The sequence below is a fragment of the Hylobates moloch genome, unplaced genomic scaffold (genome assembly GCF_009828535.3).
Source record: "Hylobates moloch isolate HMO894 unplaced genomic scaffold, HMol_V3 SCAFFOLD_15, whole genome shotgun sequence".
Taxonomy (NCBI): domain Eukaryota; kingdom Metazoa; phylum Chordata; class Mammalia; order Primates; family Hylobatidae; genus Hylobates; species Hylobates moloch.
In genome coordinates, this window is record NW_026652290.1 from 44,556,691 (window position 1) to 44,575,650 (window position 18,960).

Consider the following 18,960-nt stretch of genomic DNA (forward strand, 5'->3'; position numbering starts at 1 on the left):
ACGAGTGAGCGGCGTTTCCGAAGGACAAAGCTCTGCCTGAGCACTATGCAATCCTGACCTGGTGTCATATTCTGTGCCCCATGAATGCTCCAATCACACTGGTGGCAAATGTGGGTCAGTCAAAATCAAGCACTTCAGGTGCCTTTGGGTGTGCGGTGGCTACCATCCTGACAGGTGTTAGCAGGGCCACAAAGAGTGTGCTGAGAGCCACCTTCCACAGTCAGTCATGCCTTGAGAACTTCGCCTCCGCTGTACTTCTCTCCCTGCCATGCTCCACTGATGCTGCCTACCCCCTTAAGGTCTGGAGATGCAATGTGGAAATCAGAGCTACTTCCCCCCGGCCATGCCTCACTCTCTGCATACATGCTGCATACTTAGGGGTCCCAACACCTTTTGTTTCTCCTGGAAAAAAAATGCACAGCATCCCATTCATTGGGCCAGAATCTCACCCGGGATACCAGCAGGATGGGAAAGCAAGCCCCAAAAAACACACAGAACAGCATAGCCATGAAGGGGCAGGAAGGCATTTCTACGAAGTTCGATGGTCAAATCCCTTAAGTAAAATATTCCACTCTCAAAGAGGAAAAAATATCTGAATGTTCTTACGGAGAAAGAACTGGCTAGCAAAACAATCTGGAAGATAATCACTAGGCTCAGGCATCACAGGGAGCAATGTTTCATCTTGGGTACCAGGAAACGTGTTGTGTTCATTTGTTGCCTATCCGTAGCCACTCCCAGGGTAGAGAAGGTGAGAAAGGGCTGTTTGATGATTTTTTTTTTTTTCCGAGGCAGAGGCAAGCCCCTGTCACCAAGACTGGAGTGCAGTGATACAATCATAGCTCACTGCAACTTTGAACTCCTGGGCTGAAGCTATCCTCCTGCCTCAGCCTCCTGAGCAGCTGGGACTACAGATGTGTGTGCACCACCATGCCCAGCTAATTTTTTAATTTTTAGTAAAGATGAAGTTTCACTATTTTGCCCAGGCTCAAGCGTTTTTTAAATGTGAAGTTAGGCAGGATGTGATGGCTCATGCTTGCAATCCAAGCACTTGCAGAGGTTGAGGCAGGAGGATCACTTGAGGCCAGGAGTTCCAGACCAGCCTGGGCAACATAACAAGACCTCATTTCTACAAAAAAAAAAAAAAAAATTTTGTTTAATTAGCTGGGCACAGTGGCATATGCCTGTAGTCCTTGCTAATTGGGAGGCTGAGGTGGGAGAACTGCTTGAGCCCTAGAGTTTGAGGCTGCAGCGAGCTATGGCTGTCTACTACACTCCAGCCTGGGCAACAAAGTGAGACCCCGTCTCTAAAATAAAATAAAACAAAAATAAGAGTTTTTCCCTAATATAGTCAATGTTTATATAATCTGAAAAAAGCTAGCCAATCCTATTTCTAGGCCTGCCTGAGTAGCAAGCTCAAACAGCTTTAATAAACCAAACTCCTGTTTACTGTCTCAAATGTTTAATTTGCAGACAAATCTAGGTTATGAGGTAAAAATAGCAACTGTCTGTATTCATTACAGTAGTCAATTAAGTTAGGTTCACAGTCTACGCCACAGGCTGCTAGTTCCCATGACAAACACTGGTACAATCCTAATAGTTTACAAAACAGCCAACCTATGATATGAAACACTGATCAAATCCTGGGATGCCCAATTCCCAAAGAATGACACAGCAGTTACTGCCCTGGAATTTAGTCATAGCTCATGTAATCCTGTTTTTGTTTGTTTGTTTGTTTGAGACAGGCTGGTCTCACTATACCGACCAGGCTGGTCTCAAACTCCTGGGCTCAAGCAATCCTCTTGCCTCAGTCTCCCAAGTAGCTGAGACTACAGCCTCACCAGGCGCATGCCACTAAGCTCACCCAGCTAGATCTAATCCTATTTGAAATGAGTTACATCCACTACTGCTTAAAACTCTCTTTGCTCCAGAGGGGGCTGAGGCAGTGTGGCCAGTGCCCTGAGTGTCTGGGCTGGGACATACCCAGGGACAAGGTCCAACAGTCAAATCCCCAATGAGAAAGGCCAATGTTGTCCCACAGGAGAAACTGAATGAGATTAACTTTAAAACCTGAATGCTCCTTACCATGCAAGTTGGTACGAAGTTGTTTCCAGTGACACTGCTGTCACTGAGGCATCCTTTCCCTTCGAGCCAGTCAAACAAAAACCCACCCACTCACCACCTGTGAAGTGGCCCCTCACCACTTCACAACCCACACACTGGCTTTCTTCTCTCTTTGACAAAAGATATTAATATCTAGCTTGGTAAAGACATTAGACTAATTAAAGAATGATTAAATAATCAACTCAAAACACAAAAATCTTCCTCCCTCCAATGGAGTTATTTAACATACCATACAGTTCAAAGGCACCTACAATAATAGTCACAAAACACGTGTTTTGGGCAATCGATGGTTGAACACTATTTGTGAGACTGTTTGCACTATCGAGTAAGACAAGCTCTTGTTCTCATGGTCTCCGCAGTGTTTCCAGAAGAAAGGGATGAGAATGAAAAATGTAAAAGTAGCTGGGTACAGTGGCTCATGCCCTGTAATCCCAGCAATTTGGGAGGCTGAGGCAGGTGGACTGCTTGATGCCCAGAGTTCAAGACCAGCCTGAGCAACACAACAAGACCCAGTCTCTAGAAAAAATTAAAATTAAAAATTAGTCAAGTGTGGTGGCACACGCATGTAGTCATTGCTACTTGGGAGGCTGAGGCAGGAGGATGCTTGAGTCCAGGAGGTCAAGGCTGCAGTGAGCTATGATCACACCACTGCACTCCAGCCTGCACAACACAGCAAGATTCTCTCTCTAAAAATAAATAAACAAAAAATGTAAAAGCTTTTAGCAATGGCAACCTCCCTGTAACGTGTTCAGAGCACCTTCTACAACTTACGTAGTTGTATCCATTTGACATTTGAAGCCCTTTTTTTCTTTTTAATCATTTTCTGTTTTAACTGATAATTTCAAGTCCATATATCCTTTTTGAAACAAGTCAGGAATGGCTAATAGGAAAGAAAGCTGCCAGAAAGAGAAAGACAGTCCAGACCTGAACCAGAAGATAAGTGTGCATAAAGTATGCTGGAGTCAAGTGGTCTCCATCAGTCAATGGGAAAAAGACAAGGGCTGGACTTACAAAAATGCTGTAGTTGTATCGGGGGACTGTCTGCAAAGGGCCTCAGAAGGAGTGATGGAGAGAGGCTGGAAAAGCCAAGGAAAGGCACCGGACGCTCTAGCTGGACCAGGAAGAATGTGGTCTGTGTGACACACAGGCAGCTTCCCTCTCCACTGACATATCCTTGGAACTCCAGGGTCTCTGACACTATGTAGTTTCTTCTTCTCTAGAAAGCTACTGCTGAATCACTGCAGAGGGGAGAGAAAGTGAAAGAATAAAAAGGCAGTATTTCCAAGGCAACAGACCAAAGAACAACTTCCCTAAATAGACACTTGTATGTGTGTGTGTGTCTTACTCCAATGCCAACTAAATCAAGAACATACCACACTTCACCCATGTAGCCCCTGGCACTATCATCACTCCATTCCACTGTCAGGGAGGATTCGATGGGGAGGAACAAAGGAAATCACCTTCACTAGATGAACAAGAAAGGAGGAGGGTGAGATTCAGGCATGACTTCACCAAGTCACTGGCAAATTGGGGACAAACCACAAATGAGACTGCTAGCACTTCCCTTCTACCTGAGGTGGGCACAGTCTACCAGCAAGGTGTCATCCCTAAGGCCAATCCATTTACTCACTCCCCTCTTCCAAACCATAGGAGTAACAATATTTGGAAGATTCCGGGGTATCTTTTTTTTTTTTCTTTTTTTGTAGAGACAGGGTCTCACTCTGTCACCCAGGTTGGAGTGCACTGGTGCGATCATAGTTCACTGCAGCCTCGACCTCCTGGATTCAAGTGATCCTCCCGCCTCAGCCTCCCAAGAAGCTGGGAATATAGGTGTGCACTACTACACCTGGCTAATCTTTAAATTTTTAGTAGAGACGAGGTCTTGCTTTGTTGCTCAGGCCGGTCTGAACTCCTGGGCTCAAGAGCTCCTCCTGCCTTGGCCTCCCAAAGTGCTGGGATCACTGGCCTGAGCCACCTTACTCAGCCTATCTTGACATTTCTTGGCACCTAGCCCTATTTTAAAATATTGGGTTCTGCCAGACATACCATTTTATTGCCATTTGATTATCACCCAATTATGTAATGTGATCATTTAACATTTGTATACACAGAGCACAAAGAACGAATAAGAAATGTGAAAATACTCAACTTTTCAGCTCGTACAATCATTAGTCCTTCAATTCTTTAAAAAAAGTGTCAGTAAAAGGCTCAGCTGGGTCAGTGACCAGCTGACTAAGAGTTTAGGGAGTGTAAGCCTTCCACTTCCTCCTCCCGCCCCCCCACCCCCCCCACCCCCTCACCCCCCCCACCCCACCCCCGCCCACATCCTTCTCCTCTGAACTTCGCCGGATGTCCCTGCCTCTCAGCACCTCCCTCTTCTGTGACATTTCCCCTGGAAGGTACCCTGAGCAGGAGTCAACAATAGGGTGTACTCCAGCCCTTTGAGCACATGTGAAAAATAAAGAGTACTGTGGGGAAAATAGTTACCAAGACTGTCAAGTGGAACAGGGGTCGAAACATTCATGTTTGCACCAGTCCAGTGCACTGCAGTTCACAGCCCTCTCCCATGTATATTATCAATCCCCGCCACCCTCCTGTGAGCCTAGCACCTTCCCCATTTTACAGATGAGAAAGCTGACTCGGGTTCACATCCAGCACTACAATCCAACTTGCCCCTAACCCCAAAAAACAAACACAGACATGCCAAAGCCATTGCTACATAAGCTTTGTGATACAAACCAGACTAGCGCCTGCATTAAATAATAGGGATCATAGCTGACTCTAAGCCAGCCTTGGGAACTGTCCTGACAGTGCTAAGACACAAAGGATTCCAGAGGGGAGTCACAAGCAGCAATGCTTTCATTGGGGCCAGCCCCAAACAAGGAGACTCTCTCTCTCTCATGTAGAAATATGCTGATCCACCTGTTAGGTAAAGGACCCATCTGGCATCCAGTTAAATTTTTTTTTTTTTTTTTTGAGAGGGAGTTTTGCCCTGTCACCCAGGCTGGAGTGCAGTGATGCGATCTCGGCTCACTACAACCTCCACCTCCTGGGTTCAAGCGATTCTCCTGCCTCAGCCTCCCGAGTAGCTGGGATTACAGGTGTGCACCACCACACCCGGCTAATTTTTAATAGAGACGGGTTTTCACTATGTTGGCCAGGATGGTCTTGAACTCCCGACCTCAGGTGATCAACATACTGCCTGCCACTGTCTCTCCTGTCTGTCAGTGTGGCTGTGCAGAGGACTCCTCATCAGGAGGATTTGGCCCAGATGGCTTACTACCATGAACAATACGCCAGAGCAGGACCAGGCTCAGGACTTTGTGCCTGCTCCTCATGCCTCCAGTTCCACTCCCACTGGCCCTCACCATTGAAAGTCTCCTCTGGTTTTAGGTCAGTGGCTCTTGATCTATGGCGAGTCACAGACCACCAGGTTCTGACAAAAGTCACAGGTCCCAGGCCCAGGAAAAGACCCCAAGTGTATACACATCCAGCATAGGCCCCACCTTCCTACAGGTTAGGACCCCCTGCACTCAGCCCTAGGGTTTGACACATCTTTACCAAAACCCACCGTAAGAAACAGTCACAGCATAACAACACCCCAAATACACTACATGTGAATAACTAGATGTTTTACCAAAAAACACTTATCCTTCCCATAGGAAATGTACTTGGATATTTGCTATTTCAAAAAGCTTTTTAATGCCAGTTACAACCTCAAATTGATTTCATGAACCACTGCATTTTGAAACGTGCTGTGTGGACCCTTCTCTAGCATGTTTCCTCCTCAAGCGCCCTTCCTTCCTCAATAATTAGTGCAAATGTGGTTAGAGCTCAGTGCAAGACTACTCCTAAATGTTATTTTTATGTATTAAGACAAATCTTTAAAGCTGAAAATCCAGAAATATCTCAACTCTTTAGTTTCAGGAAAAATTGGGAAAAGTGGGTCATTGTGATCTCACAAATTACACTGTGGAGGTGGCTATTTATTTCACCCAAGTTGGAGTTGTACTTGCAAAAAAGGGGACATAACAGAGGTAAAAACCACCACTGAAAGTAGTCACTTGGGCTGTCTCCAGGCCAATTCCCTAAATATTTCTCAAGCACCTACTAACTGCACTGCTCTCTCTTTTTTTCTAGCTGAGCAAGAAGTAGCAGCGTAGGCAGCCCCTACACAAATGAACACACTTCAGGAATGGCTTCAGAAGGTGAGTCATAATAGCTCTTCGGGACTCTTCGGCACCAGCCAGGCAGACTCCATCCCTGCTAGGCCAGAGACGGACCTGGAGCTGGAGTGTTACTGAGGTTGCTTCCTTTAGCACCAAATCGTACAGGGAGAGTACAGGCCACACTTGGAGGAGCTGGAGAAGCTTGAGGCAAGGGGGCTAAGAAACTTCTATGGGTGGACAAGCTGGCGAATGGGGGGCAGGGGAAGGACTCAGGAGAGCAAAGTGGCCCCCAGGGCCTTAAACACTGGCTAGTTCACACTGTGGGCTGGCTACTCACCATCCACTCTTCCTTCTTGCTATTCTAGGACCTAACCTCCTCCCCGGTCCTCAGGAAAAGTCAGCCCTGTCTCCAGCTGGGGAGTAGGGGAAGTCTTGATTAAACTAAAAGAGCTGTTCTCCAATGTGACCTTGCATCAGAATCACCTGGAAGTCTCCTTAAAGCACAGCTTTCTAGGCCCCATCCCAGAGTTTCTGATTCAGTGGGTGGGGTGGGATCCACTAATCTCCAGTTCTAACAAGTTCTCAGGTAATGCTGATGCTACTGGTCTGAGGACCACACCTGGAGGACCACCACCCTAAGCCAACCAGCACACAGCACTCTCACAGCCCCACGTTGCTGGTCCAGGGAAGGCCACGTGACCCTTTGCTCCCACAGGCCAGAGGGAAGGACTGGTAGACACTGTGGCTGGGGAATAAGCTGCTTTGTCTCCTTCTCTGCTCCTGCTGGACAGGAACAAGGAAGCATGCAGTCCCACTGCCCCTAACGACCATCTCAGAATCATGAGCAGACTATCCTCCTAGGATGAAACCGGCAGTGATGGCTGGACAGAGGGGCAGAATCCAGGTCCTTGATGAAACTGCTGACGTGCTGATGGAGACTCCAGTTCTCTGAGATAATAAATGTTACTGTTGGCAACCAAAAGCATCCCAACTGACACACCCCATAATCCAGGGAGAAGCTTGAACTGGGCATCCTTGTTTCCTAGTAAAGCCCTGTTACCCAGAAACAACCATCTGCCTAAATACTTCCTTCACATTTCCAGAGTTTATACGCTTAGGTCATCCTTCTTGAAAATTCAAATTAATTGGTTTGAGAATACACCATTTAGAAATGCAAGCAACACGAGAGAGGGAAAGAAGGGCGTTCAATATGCTAGGGTGAATTAATAATAGACAGCTTCCATAACAGCAGCTGACACCACCTGCATGAGGGCTATGGGAGGGGCAGGAAAGGGGCAGGGGGTTTTCAGGAGACATCAGAATATCACCTAGTGAGGTGCAACAAGAGGGGCGCTGCAGCAACCGGAGGTCAGGAAAACTACCAGGTGTCTCAGGGAAAGCGCTCTAGGAGGATCCCAGGACCGGAGCTGGCAGCGGGTAAACACTTTCCTCTTTCAGAGGTCCCCACCCTTCCTCCTGGACATCAGAGGACATCCCTGTCTTCCTGACCCTATTCCAGAAAACGGACCTCACCAGAGCATGATCCCCCACTGCCCCCACCACATACATCTGCTTACTGTGCCTAAGTCCCTCGCCAGGTGAGCCTCACTGAACAAGTTCCACATTAAAAGGCCAGCAGTCTCACCCATGCTCCAGGTTAGGGCCGTGGGCAAACACCAGAGGCCAGCTGGGCTGTCTGGCAGGCATGGGCCTGACAGCCTGACAGGGCATGATGAAGGTATGTGCAAAGACCAGAAAGAGGAGACATGCACACTGCACCCAGGACTCTGGCTTTCCAATCCCAGACAGGCTATGGTGAAAGGGACAGCTCAGGTCAGGTGCAGTGGCTCATGCCTGTAATCCCAGCACTTTGAGGGGCAGAGGTGGGTGGATCACCCGAGGTGAGGAGTTCGAGAACAGCCTGGCCAACATGGTGAAACCTCATCTCTACTAAAAATACAAAATTAGCCGGGCATGGTGGTATATGCCTGTAATCTCAGCTACTCGGGAGGGTGAGGCAGGAGTACTGCTTGAACCGAGGGGGCGGAGGTTGCAGTGAGCCGAGGTTGCAGGCTAGAGCCACTGCACTCTAGCCTAGGCGACAGAGTGAGACTCCATCTCAAAAAAAAAAGAAAGAGACAACTAAGAGATTAAATCCACAGAGGAAAGGCTGATCTAATTCCAAGCTCCGCCAACCACCCACACTCTGTATATGAATCCACTGTAACGCTTCCGTTCTGCACACTTACTAGGCACCAGGATTAAATATTAATTCATTTAATCCCCCAACAAGCCTCTGGGGCTGCTACTACCATCAGCCCAGTTTTGTGGATGAGATAACTGAGGCACAGAAAGATTAAGCCACTTGCCCAAAGTCACACAGCTAGCTGGATGCTCACAGAAAGTTCAGCGCCAGAGTCCACAATAGTTCTAGGGATAAAATAAATAGTTTTGAAAGATGTGTATGCTCAGCAAAAAGGACTGTGTAAAAGAAATTCCTGATTTATAAACCAAAACACTGAAAATAGAAATTGTTGATACTGGCAAATCCAGGTAATCAATTTTTATCCCTCATTGAAAAGCTTTCATTTTTCAATCCTGTGAAGGAAGTTAGGTGATATAACTGGGTTTTAGTCCCAGTTGAGCCTCTTTTAACTACCCTCGGGGGGTGCCCTAACCACTCCTCAACACCACAGCTCACCTTTGGACAGAACCTCCCACAGGATGTCCAGGGAGGCCTGGCATGCAGGGGGTACTCAGAAAAGCTTGGGTTCCTTGTCATTTAGGACTTTAAAAAAACAAAAAAAGCATCACACTTAAAAAGCATTCTAAAGCTGCCAAGAATAAAATTCAAAGTTACAGTAACTTCCACAATCTAGCAAGATAAGGAAAAACAGCCCAATAAGAAAAAATGAACAAAGGATATAAACAGGTAATTCATTAGAAGTTAAAATATACATTAACAAGAAAAGGTATCCAATATTTTTGGTAATTTGGGAAATGTAATTAAAACAATAATGTCTTCCTTGCCCATTAGATTGGCAAAATTAACAAGATTTATTCTCTTAAATGTTGGCCAAGTTAAAGGGAAACAGTTTCACAGCCTAATGGAAGGAGTACAAATTTAAAAAGCAAGCCACAGAAAATTTTGTGTAATGTGACTACATTTATGTTTACAATGAGAGCATCTATCCCCCGAGAAGGTCTAGAATTGGTGACACCTCAGTAGCAACGAGAATGCATAGTGCCTACATCTCGGTTTTTATACCATTCTCCACTAAAGGAAACCAGGACTCTTTGAAGAAATGGCTGATTCCAGGGCTGGGACAAGTAAAGTATAAGCTGAGCTTTGAAGATTTTGTGCCTGGAAGAAAAGTCCTCAAGGAATGATGAGCACTTGTCAAAAGGACACAAAAGCCAGACTGAAGGGACTCCCACTGGCCAAATCTAGGATAATTTGAGCAATAAAATGCATAATGACAGTAATGGACTATAATCTATTGAATAAAGCAAGAATTCATGAGTCCAGTGATGTAAATCAAAAAGTAAATAATAGAGAAGGAAGGTTCTTCCTTTCAGTACAGTTCCAACTAATAAATATAGAAGGAACTATGAAAATCATCATCTGCCTACTATCATAATAATTGACTCAGGTAAGAAACATCAATGGATTCGGAAACTAGTCAGTTAATTGTATGAGAAGTAACAGTATATTTACATAGTCTCAAATTCTCTTCCTTTAAGACACAGATTAACTACAAAGGGAAAAATGGTAACTTTTCCATGAGATAGACACCACCTTAATTCAAGTGATCAAAGTTAACAGGGCCAGAGAATGGGATAATCACAGCATATGCCTCCTGATGGGACACACTAAGAAGGCTGCAGCATCAGTCAGGCACAGTGGCTCATGCCTGTAAACTTAGCACTGTGGTCGGCCAACGCAGGAGGATGGCGAGAGTAGGAGTCTGAGACCAGCTTGGGCAACGCAGTGTGAGATCCTGTCCCTATAAAATATTTAAAAATTGGCCGGGTGCAATGTCACACACCTATTGTCCAGCTACTCAGGAGGCTAAGGCAGAAGGATCACTGAGTGGAGGAGGTCCAAGCTGTAGTGAGCTGCAATGGCACCACTGCACTCCAACGAAGGGAGACCTTGTCTCTCTACCAAAAAAAAAAAAAAAGAGAGAGAGAAAAGAAAGACTACAACTGCTTCAAACTTGTGCTACTCCCTACTCCTGCCAGAAGTGCATAACCTGAATCTAATCATGAAACCACAGGAAACCCAATTGAGGGTATTATCTTAAAAAGTCAGTAGTCTTCAAATATGTATGTCTACGTCCCGAAATACAAAAGAAAGACGTGATAACTTTCAGATTAAAGGACACTACCGAGACAGAAAAACTTAATGCAAAACAGATGATCTAGGATTTTCTTTGGCTATAAAGGACATTATCGAAGCAATTGACAAAATCTAAATACGACCTGTACACTCAATAGTGTTATATCAACATTAATTTCCTGATTTTTTGAGACAGAGTCTCACTCTGTTGCCCAGGCTAGAGTGCAGTGGTGTGATCTCGGCTCACTGCAACCTCCACCTCCTGAGTTCAAGAGATTCTCATGCCTTAGCCTCCCAAGTAGCTGGGACTACAAGCACACGCCACTATAACCAGCTAATTTTTGTATTTTTAGTAGAGACAGAATTTCATCATGTTGGCCAGGCTGGTCTCAAACTCCTGGACTCAAGTGATCCTCCACCTCAGCCTCCCAAATTGCTGGGATTATAGGCATGAGCCACTGCGCCCAGCCATGATTTTTTTTTGTTTGTTTTTGTTTTTTTTTGAGACAGAGTCTCACTCTGTCCCCCAGGCTGGAGTGCAGTGATGCGATCTCTGCTCACTGCAAGCTCCGCCTCCCGGGTTCACGCCATTCTCCTGCCTCAGCCTCCCAAGTAGCTGGGACTACAGGCGCCCACCACTAAGCCCGGCTAATTTTTTGTGTTTTTAGTAGAGACGGGGTTTCACCGTATTAGCCAGGATGGTCTCGATCTCCTGATCTTGTGATCCGCCCGCCTCGGCCTCCCAAAGTGCTGGGATTACTGCTGTTATGAATGTCCTTGTTTTTTGGGAAATGCACAGTGAAGTATTTAGAGGTAAAAGGGCCTCAAGCCTGCAACTTACTATTAAGCAGTTCATAAAAAAGTAGTAACACACAGGAATACAAGAGAATGATAAAGCAATGTAACAGAATGTCCACATTTGGAGAATCTGAGAAACTTTGGCTTATTCTTGCAACTTTTCTGTAAGTCTGAAACTATATCAAAATACTAAAAAAAAATTAGAGAATAACATGTGCATATGAATAGAAATATAGGTAAATTCCCTGGGATTAGCTTCATGATGGTATTTTCCTTAAAAACACACAGACAAAATGAAGCAAGCCTGCATGGGTGTTACTATTGGTCTCCTCAAAATATGTTTTCCTCACAGAGCTTCTGTTTTAGGACACTGGAAAAAAGAAAAAAAAAAGCTGTTTCGAAGGCTCTCTCAAGACCAGCTCATTAATCAAGTTCTACAGAAGCACCAACATAATCAAGCCTTTTTCGCTGCAGATTTGTGCTATTTTTTTCTCAGTGGAAGTCAAAGCTTCCTGACACCATGAGTAGTTGATGATGTTGTGGCAACTTTTCTGGAATATTAAGCTAAAAAGGAGCTTTTCGTTAAAAACGAAAACAGGATGAAACAGTCTTGGTGGAAAGCCTCCCCCTCCATTCTGCCTCATTGAACTCTTGAGACGTTAAGCCCTGGGCTGGGGATCAGTGGGTCAGTCGGTCCCACACCACCTTCAGGTCCATTCCTGTGTGCATTTGAAGAGATGCTGGCTGAGAACGCTCCCTCTTTGGCAGGCAGCTAGTTAAAGGGACTTGCAGGGCTGACAGTTCTCTGTCATACACATCCCATTTTTCTAGTGCTCTACAGTTTACGAATAGCTCTCATGTGTATTATTTTATTTCATCCTTTCCTTAAAGTGATTTTTTTAAAAACGCTAATATTCAGTTCAACAGCAATACTACAAAATATCCAGTTTTGAAAACAGGGATGCACTATAACATCTGTCCTTGGTTCTGAATCTAGTTGGGAAACAAGACTTACCCAAGCAGATTAAACACCCTGAGACAGAATAATCTAAATGAAAAAAGTAGCTACATGATGAGTAAGGTGGCCAGGTAAGCAGACTAATTCTATAAAGAGCTCAGTAGAAATACAATGTTTCTTTCTCTTTGAATTTGTCCACATCCATTTCTTTAAAGCTTATATCTTCAAGCCAAACTCTACCAAGTAGCTCTGGCTTCACAGGCGTGCTTAAAAGACATCACAGGGAATGAGGCACGGAGAGGCCCATTCACATGCAACGCCACCCCTGGGACAGACAGCATCAAGGTCTCCTGGCACCACTCCTCCAACAGACCAACCACACTGCCCTTCTCACATGGGCCCCATCATTCATCTTTCTTCAAAGAAAACAGTAAATTATCCGTCGACACTTCAGCAAAGAACCTCCAAAACAAACGCTCTAGCCTAGATCCAAAAACAAAATTTCCGTTAAAGAAAGCGTGTTTTTCAACCAAAGAAAAATTAGGCTCAATTCTAGGACAACCTATAGCAAGCAATCCTACGTGCACTGGCCAACGCCAACAGCAGCTAGATTCCAAAACAAACTCAGCAAAAAAGGCTCTGCTCTCACCTTTTAGAGATAAGAACCAGAGTTAGCAAGTGGCAGAACCACGATTCACACCGAAGTCAACCCACTGTCCTCAACCCCACTGGCTTCCCCATGGTCCACACAACCCACTGTGAACAGATGGACCAGTCAGAATTTCTCTGCAACACCCAAATCGCCACCCCACCCCCATTCCCTTGGTTTAAATGCCCTGAGGGGCAGGTGACAAATCAAATTCCACTCTTACGCAGCTACCCAACACAAGACACATTCAGTGGCAAAGCAAAAGAGAAGATGGGCTCTACCACATATAGGTCTTTCTTACCCAGAGGAACATTTTCATGGTCTGTCACTACGGATGAACTCGGGGAAGGAAGAACCCATCATTATGTAATGTCAGAGGGCAGGCGACAGGGGAAGGGAAGCGAGCCCATCAACATTCCCTTTCTTCGCCCACAAAGACACAAATTTACCTCCGACATTTTGAACGTGTGTCTTCTGGGGCCTACCCATTCCTGGCTGGCTTTTCAAGAGACAGCCACAGATCCCTGCACATTTCTCAGGCCTCAATTAATTGACTAGCAAAGCCAGAGAGAAATAAAATATAGAAAGCAAAGATGCTAGAAATGTTGTCGGGGTCTACAGGCAGGCAGAAAAGGGAAGAGTTTCGAGGATGGAGACCAGATTTCCCACGCGGAGATGCATGTTTACTTTCACCCGGTTATGTTTACACCCAAAACACGGCAAGGCCTCCAGCTTCAGGAGCCCGTAGACCCAGCCCTGGAGCCGCACCGGGCAGGCGCCGCGTCTGCGTCCCGCGGCACCGCGCCCGCTCGGCACCCGGCTCCCTGCTGGGGCGGCCGCATCTTTACGGGGCTCGGGGTCGGCCGGGCTCGGATTGTTCTCAAAAGACGCCACCGCAGGTGGACCACTGGCACCACTAGGCAGTGTAATTTCCATGAAAACCGCGGGCGCCGTCCCCATCCGGCCCAGCGGGGACCTGGACGCGCCCCCGCGCCCGCTGTCCGTCCCCGGCCCCGGCCCCCGCGGCGGCCGCGTCGCCTCCTGCCGGGTCCGGCCCACCTACCTGGCGCTCCCCAGCCCCCGGCGCCAGCCGCCCTGCTGTCCGGCCGGGCTGCGCGCCGAAGCCCCGCAGCAGCAGCGCCGCCGCCTGGCTGTGAAGTCGCGGGCTGCGGGCCCGGCCTCAGGTGCTGGTCCTCCCGCCCCGGCCGCGGAGCCCGACCCGGCGGCGAACCAGCAGCAAACTCTCCAAGCGTGCCGCAGCCCTAGCCAGCCGCCGCCGCTCTAGACGCCGGGCGCAGCCCCGCCCTGGCCCCGCCCCCTTGCCGCGCATGCGCGCTGAGGCCCCGCCCGCGCCCTGCGACCCCCGCCCCACGACCAGCCCGAGTTGGGTCCGCCCCCTGAGGCAGCAAGGCCAGTGACCGAGCTGCTCGCGCCAATTCCTACAGCTGGATTCCCACAAGATCCCACCCTATCCTGTGACTGCTTCACCTGCAAGGAGTTCTTGAACTTCTGGACTTGACTGAGCGATGGCATCTTAACCCTGTCATCCACTGAGGCATCTGAGGCCCTGACGGATCCCCAAGGGAAGATTTCCTGGAGGAGCCGCGACCCGGGGGTGCGCCCCCAACCTTTTGCCCTCCGGACAAGAGCACTTCCTGAAATGCAGAGGTACTCACTCCCCAGGAGATGTTTAGGAAACTGAACATTCCAACCAGACAAGCAAAAAATTAAAATCTTAATTCTTTGAAAATACAGACTTGCAAAAAAAAGAAAATTGCTAACCTCTAAGTGTATGTCCTTCCAGACCTGTTCTGGCCTGTGTGCATAAGTGTGCACTAACAGACTTGCAACAGCATCAGTCCTTACACTTTGCCCCAAGTTTCTGTTTTTCCATAGACAAAAAGAATAATCAGAAGTTTTGGAAGAAAATATTCACTTTGACTTTAAAACAGAATTTCTCCTTGAGCAAGGGCAAATACTGGACTGAATGTATCCTTGAGTCTTCACATTTTATCCTAAAAAAAATTCTTAAAAAGATTTTAATTCAATAAACCAGAATACTTCTCAGGCAGAGCATTTAAACATATAATTTGCTTCAAAAACAAAAGAGATTAACCAGTTAGGAATGGAAATTAAGAATTCTCTGAACTCATTTAGAATTATGTCTGATCCTCCTCATGTCACCAAAATACAGACAATAGTCTGGAATAAAAATAAACAAATATAAAACGAGTTTTTTGGGGAGCCTGATGCAGGAGCATTGATTGAGCAGAGGAGTTTGAGGCTACAATGTCAGCCTGGGAGACAGAGCAACACCCTGTATCTCTAAAAAAAAAAACAAAAGAAAAAAGAAAAAGAAAATGTCCTAGTTTTGAATTTTTATTTCTTTACTTTTTATTTTATTTCTCTTCTGAAAAGTAACTTAGTAATAAAACAGTTCCCTCTGATTATTTCTCCAGCTAAATGGAAAGAAATATTGACAGAACCTTGACTCCACAGTACAAAGTTAAAGCCAAGAAAACCAAATTTGTAGAAATGCAAAAATATTTTTGTATTTTTTTAATTACTGTGACCAATTAGTTTGCTTGGAACAGCCCCAGTTTACATCTTTTTGCCAGCAAAATTAATAGGGCCCTCTTTCACTCTCAAACGTATTCCTGTTCAAACAATAAATTTTATGGCCATGCTATTTATTTATTCATTTTTGAGATGGAGTTTCACCCTTTTTGCCCAGGCTGGAGTGCAATGGCACGATCTCGGCTCACCGCAACCTCCGCCTCCCAGGTTCAAGCAATTCTCCTGCCTCAGCCTCCCAAGTAGCTGGGATTACAGGCATGTGCCTCCACCCCAGCTAAATTTGTATTTTTAGTAGAGATGGGGTTTCTCCATGTTGGTCAGGCTGATCTTGAACTCCTGACCTCAGGTGATCCACCTGCCTCGGCCTCCCAAGGTGCTGGAATTACAGGCGTGAGCCACCGCGCCCGGCAGTCATAATCAAGCAAAGAAAGTTGTTAAACACTAACTTTTAAAAAAGAAAAAAAATTAAATTTATAAAGATTTAAAAATAGATATCAGTCTAATTTCAGTATTCATTCATTTAGTACAGTAACACACTGAATGAGGATCAGCTTCCAATAACATTTGTCACTTGACTGTTATGTAATTCTGGATAATCTTCAAAGATCAATCATGTTTTCAGTGCAGCAAAGAATGAGGCCCTAATTCCACTGTAGAATGAAAATTATCAAGAGAAAAGGGAGCCATGTGTTACTTAATACTGTAAAAGGAAAATAATATCTCGGGACCCCCCAACTCACTACTCCAAAGGGAAAAGCTAAGCTTGGGAACTGAATCATGCAAAAAAAAACTGCCTTCCTTTTGTTCTTAAAGAGATAGCTGCAAGATAGAAGGCCACATATCTCCCCAGGTGGCCTCCCTCACCCTGACAGTGTAAATTAACAGCTTATCGTCACAGGAATGGGACAATGACAAGAGGAGGAATCATCCTTCCACCCACCCCAAGACAAATGCATATTTGACCTCTTCCTCTACTCTCTGTTTATTTACCTTATGTAAAAATGCATAATTCACTGTTCTTCTTTCCCCTCCTGCCCACTTTTTCCTCTTTATTGAAGTTTCCAAAACCCTCTTGGGAAAAAGCATAGGCCACAGATCCTACTGTAGTTTGTGCCTCTTTTTCCCAGTTGCATTCTCAACCTTGGCAAAATAAACCTCTAAATTGACAGATCTGTCTCAGACACTTTTTGGTTTACAATACCATGCTATATCTTCCCTAAGCATCGCAATGTGATAGCTAAGTATGCTGGTGGTAAAATGTATCTCAGTCCTTCAGAAGTTCTCAACATGGGGTCCCTAACCAGTAGCATCAACATCCTCCTAGAACTTGCTAGAAATGCAAATTCCCAGACTGCTGAATCAGAAACTCTAAAAGTGGGGCCAAGTGACCTGTATTTTAACAAGCCCTCCATGGGATTCTGATGAACATACTGACTTAAATGATCTATATACAATAAGTAAGCTTGAGGGAGGGGACAACCCCTCATATTGTCTTATGCCCAATTTCTGCCTCCAAAGAAAGAAGAAGTAAAAACTAAAAGGCAGAAGTGAAATCCACAGGCAGACAGCCCAGCGCCGCACCCTAGGCCTGTTAGTTAAAGATCGACCCCTGACCTAACCAGTTATGTTATCTATAGATTCCAGACATTGTATGGAAAAGCATTGTAAAAATCCCTGTCCTGTCCTGTTCCGTTTTGATTACCGGTGCATGCAGCCCCCAGTCACGTACCCCCACTTACTTGATTGATCACGACCCTCTCATGCGGACCCCCTTAGAGTTGTGAGCCCTTAAAAGGGACAGGAATTGCTCACTCGGGGAGCTCGGCTCTTGAGACAGGAGTCTTGCTGATGCTCCTGGCTGAATAAACCCCTTCCTTCTTTAACTCAGTGTCAAGGAGTTCTGTCTGCAGCTCGTCCTGCTACAAGCTGATTCAGATTATCTACATACAATAATTAAGAGGTAAACCATGTTATCTTTAGGTCTAGAACCATCCTACATGAGAATTTATCTTCAGGCCATTAACAGGATATTTTTGTAAGGATACAGTCAGCTCTCCAAATCTATGGTTTCCATATCCATGGATTCAACCAAATCACAGATCAAAAATATCTGGAAAAAAAATCACATCTGTACTGAACTTGTACAGACTTCTTTTTCTTGTCATTATTCCCTAAACAATAGAGTATAACAATGATTTACATAACATCTACATTGTATTAAGTATTATAAGTAATCTAGAGATGACTGAAAGTATACAGGAGGATTGAAAGTATACAGGAGGATGTGCATAGATTATATGAAAAAACTACACCATTTTATATAAGGGACATGAGCATCCATGGATTTTCGTACCCACCAGAGGTCCTGGAACCAATCTCCCACAGATACTGAGGGACAACTACATAGAATATGTGTAACCTTGAGGCTGAGTGCGGTGGCTCCACTTGTAATCTCAGCATTTGGGGAGGCTGAGGCAGGAGGATCACTTGAGGTCAGGAGTTTGAGACCAGCCTGGCCAACATGATGAAATCCTGTCTGTACTTAAAATACAAAAATTAGCCTGGCATAGTGGCGCATGCCTGTAATCCCAGCTACTTATGAGGTTAAGGCACAAGAATCACTTGAACCCAGGAGGCAGAGGTTGCAGTGAGCCTGGGCAACAGAGTGAGACCCTGTCTCAAAAAAAAAAAAAAAAAGAAGAAGAAAAAAGATTATGTGTAACCTTGAAAACGAACAGCCCTGCAGCCATAAGAGCAGGCTAGCAGCCACTGGAGGGACAAAAAGGATGTGGAGCACCTGAAAGAGCCCCATCCCCAGAGTCTTGTCACTATTTACTTGTCTGGCAGCTTCCTGGAAAAGCTACCTTCCCAGGGTTTGTCTTTAGTTGGCATAACTCAGAGCTTGCCCTGTGCAAATGGTCCTCTCCACAGGGCATTGTTGAAAACAATCAGTAACAATTGTTTAATATTACAGCAGCCTCAGGTAGTGACACCAGTTACAGCTAACAATAGGCTGACTGAAAAACCTGAAAAAGAAAAATGAAGAATGAGATGTCCATGGGGAGGGGGCATTAAAAAGATTTAACGTAAGCTGCCTGGTGGCACATGCCTATAGTCCCAGCTACTCAGGAGGCTGAGGTGGAAGGATCACTCGAGCCCAGGAGTTTGAGGCTGTAGTGTGTTATGATTGCACCTGTGAATAGCCACTGGACAACATAGCAAGATCTCATCTAACAGAAAAAAAAGATTAACATATTTCTGGAAATCTGAGAAAGCCCAAGTTTTACTTCTGGCTAACTGTGAGGCTTTGAGCAAGCAGGATGTGAAGGCTGAGGCAAAGCTGTGA

The 18,960-nt window shown here is 45.7% G+C and overlaps 1 protein-coding gene across 15 annotated transcripts in view; it reads right to left on the reverse strand.

Moving 5' to 3' along the window:
* Positions 1-14,324, reverse strand: part of INPP4A (inositol polyphosphate-4-phosphatase type I A) — a 150,135-nt gene extending 135,811 nt beyond the window's left edge. For 12 of the 15 annotated variants that reach the window (XM_058428601.1, XM_032178295.2, XM_032178286.2 and 9 more), the window contains exon 1: positions 14,101-14,323. The gene's annotated coding sequence lies outside the window, so the exon portion shown is untranslated. Of the gene's footprint in view, positions 1-13,338; positions 13,707-14,100 lie in introns of those variants that run through there. The other 3 variants (XM_032178288.2, XM_032178293.2, XM_032178281.2) reach the window with 2 other exon arrangements.
* Between the last annotated feature and the right edge of the window lie 4,636 nt (positions 14,325-18,960).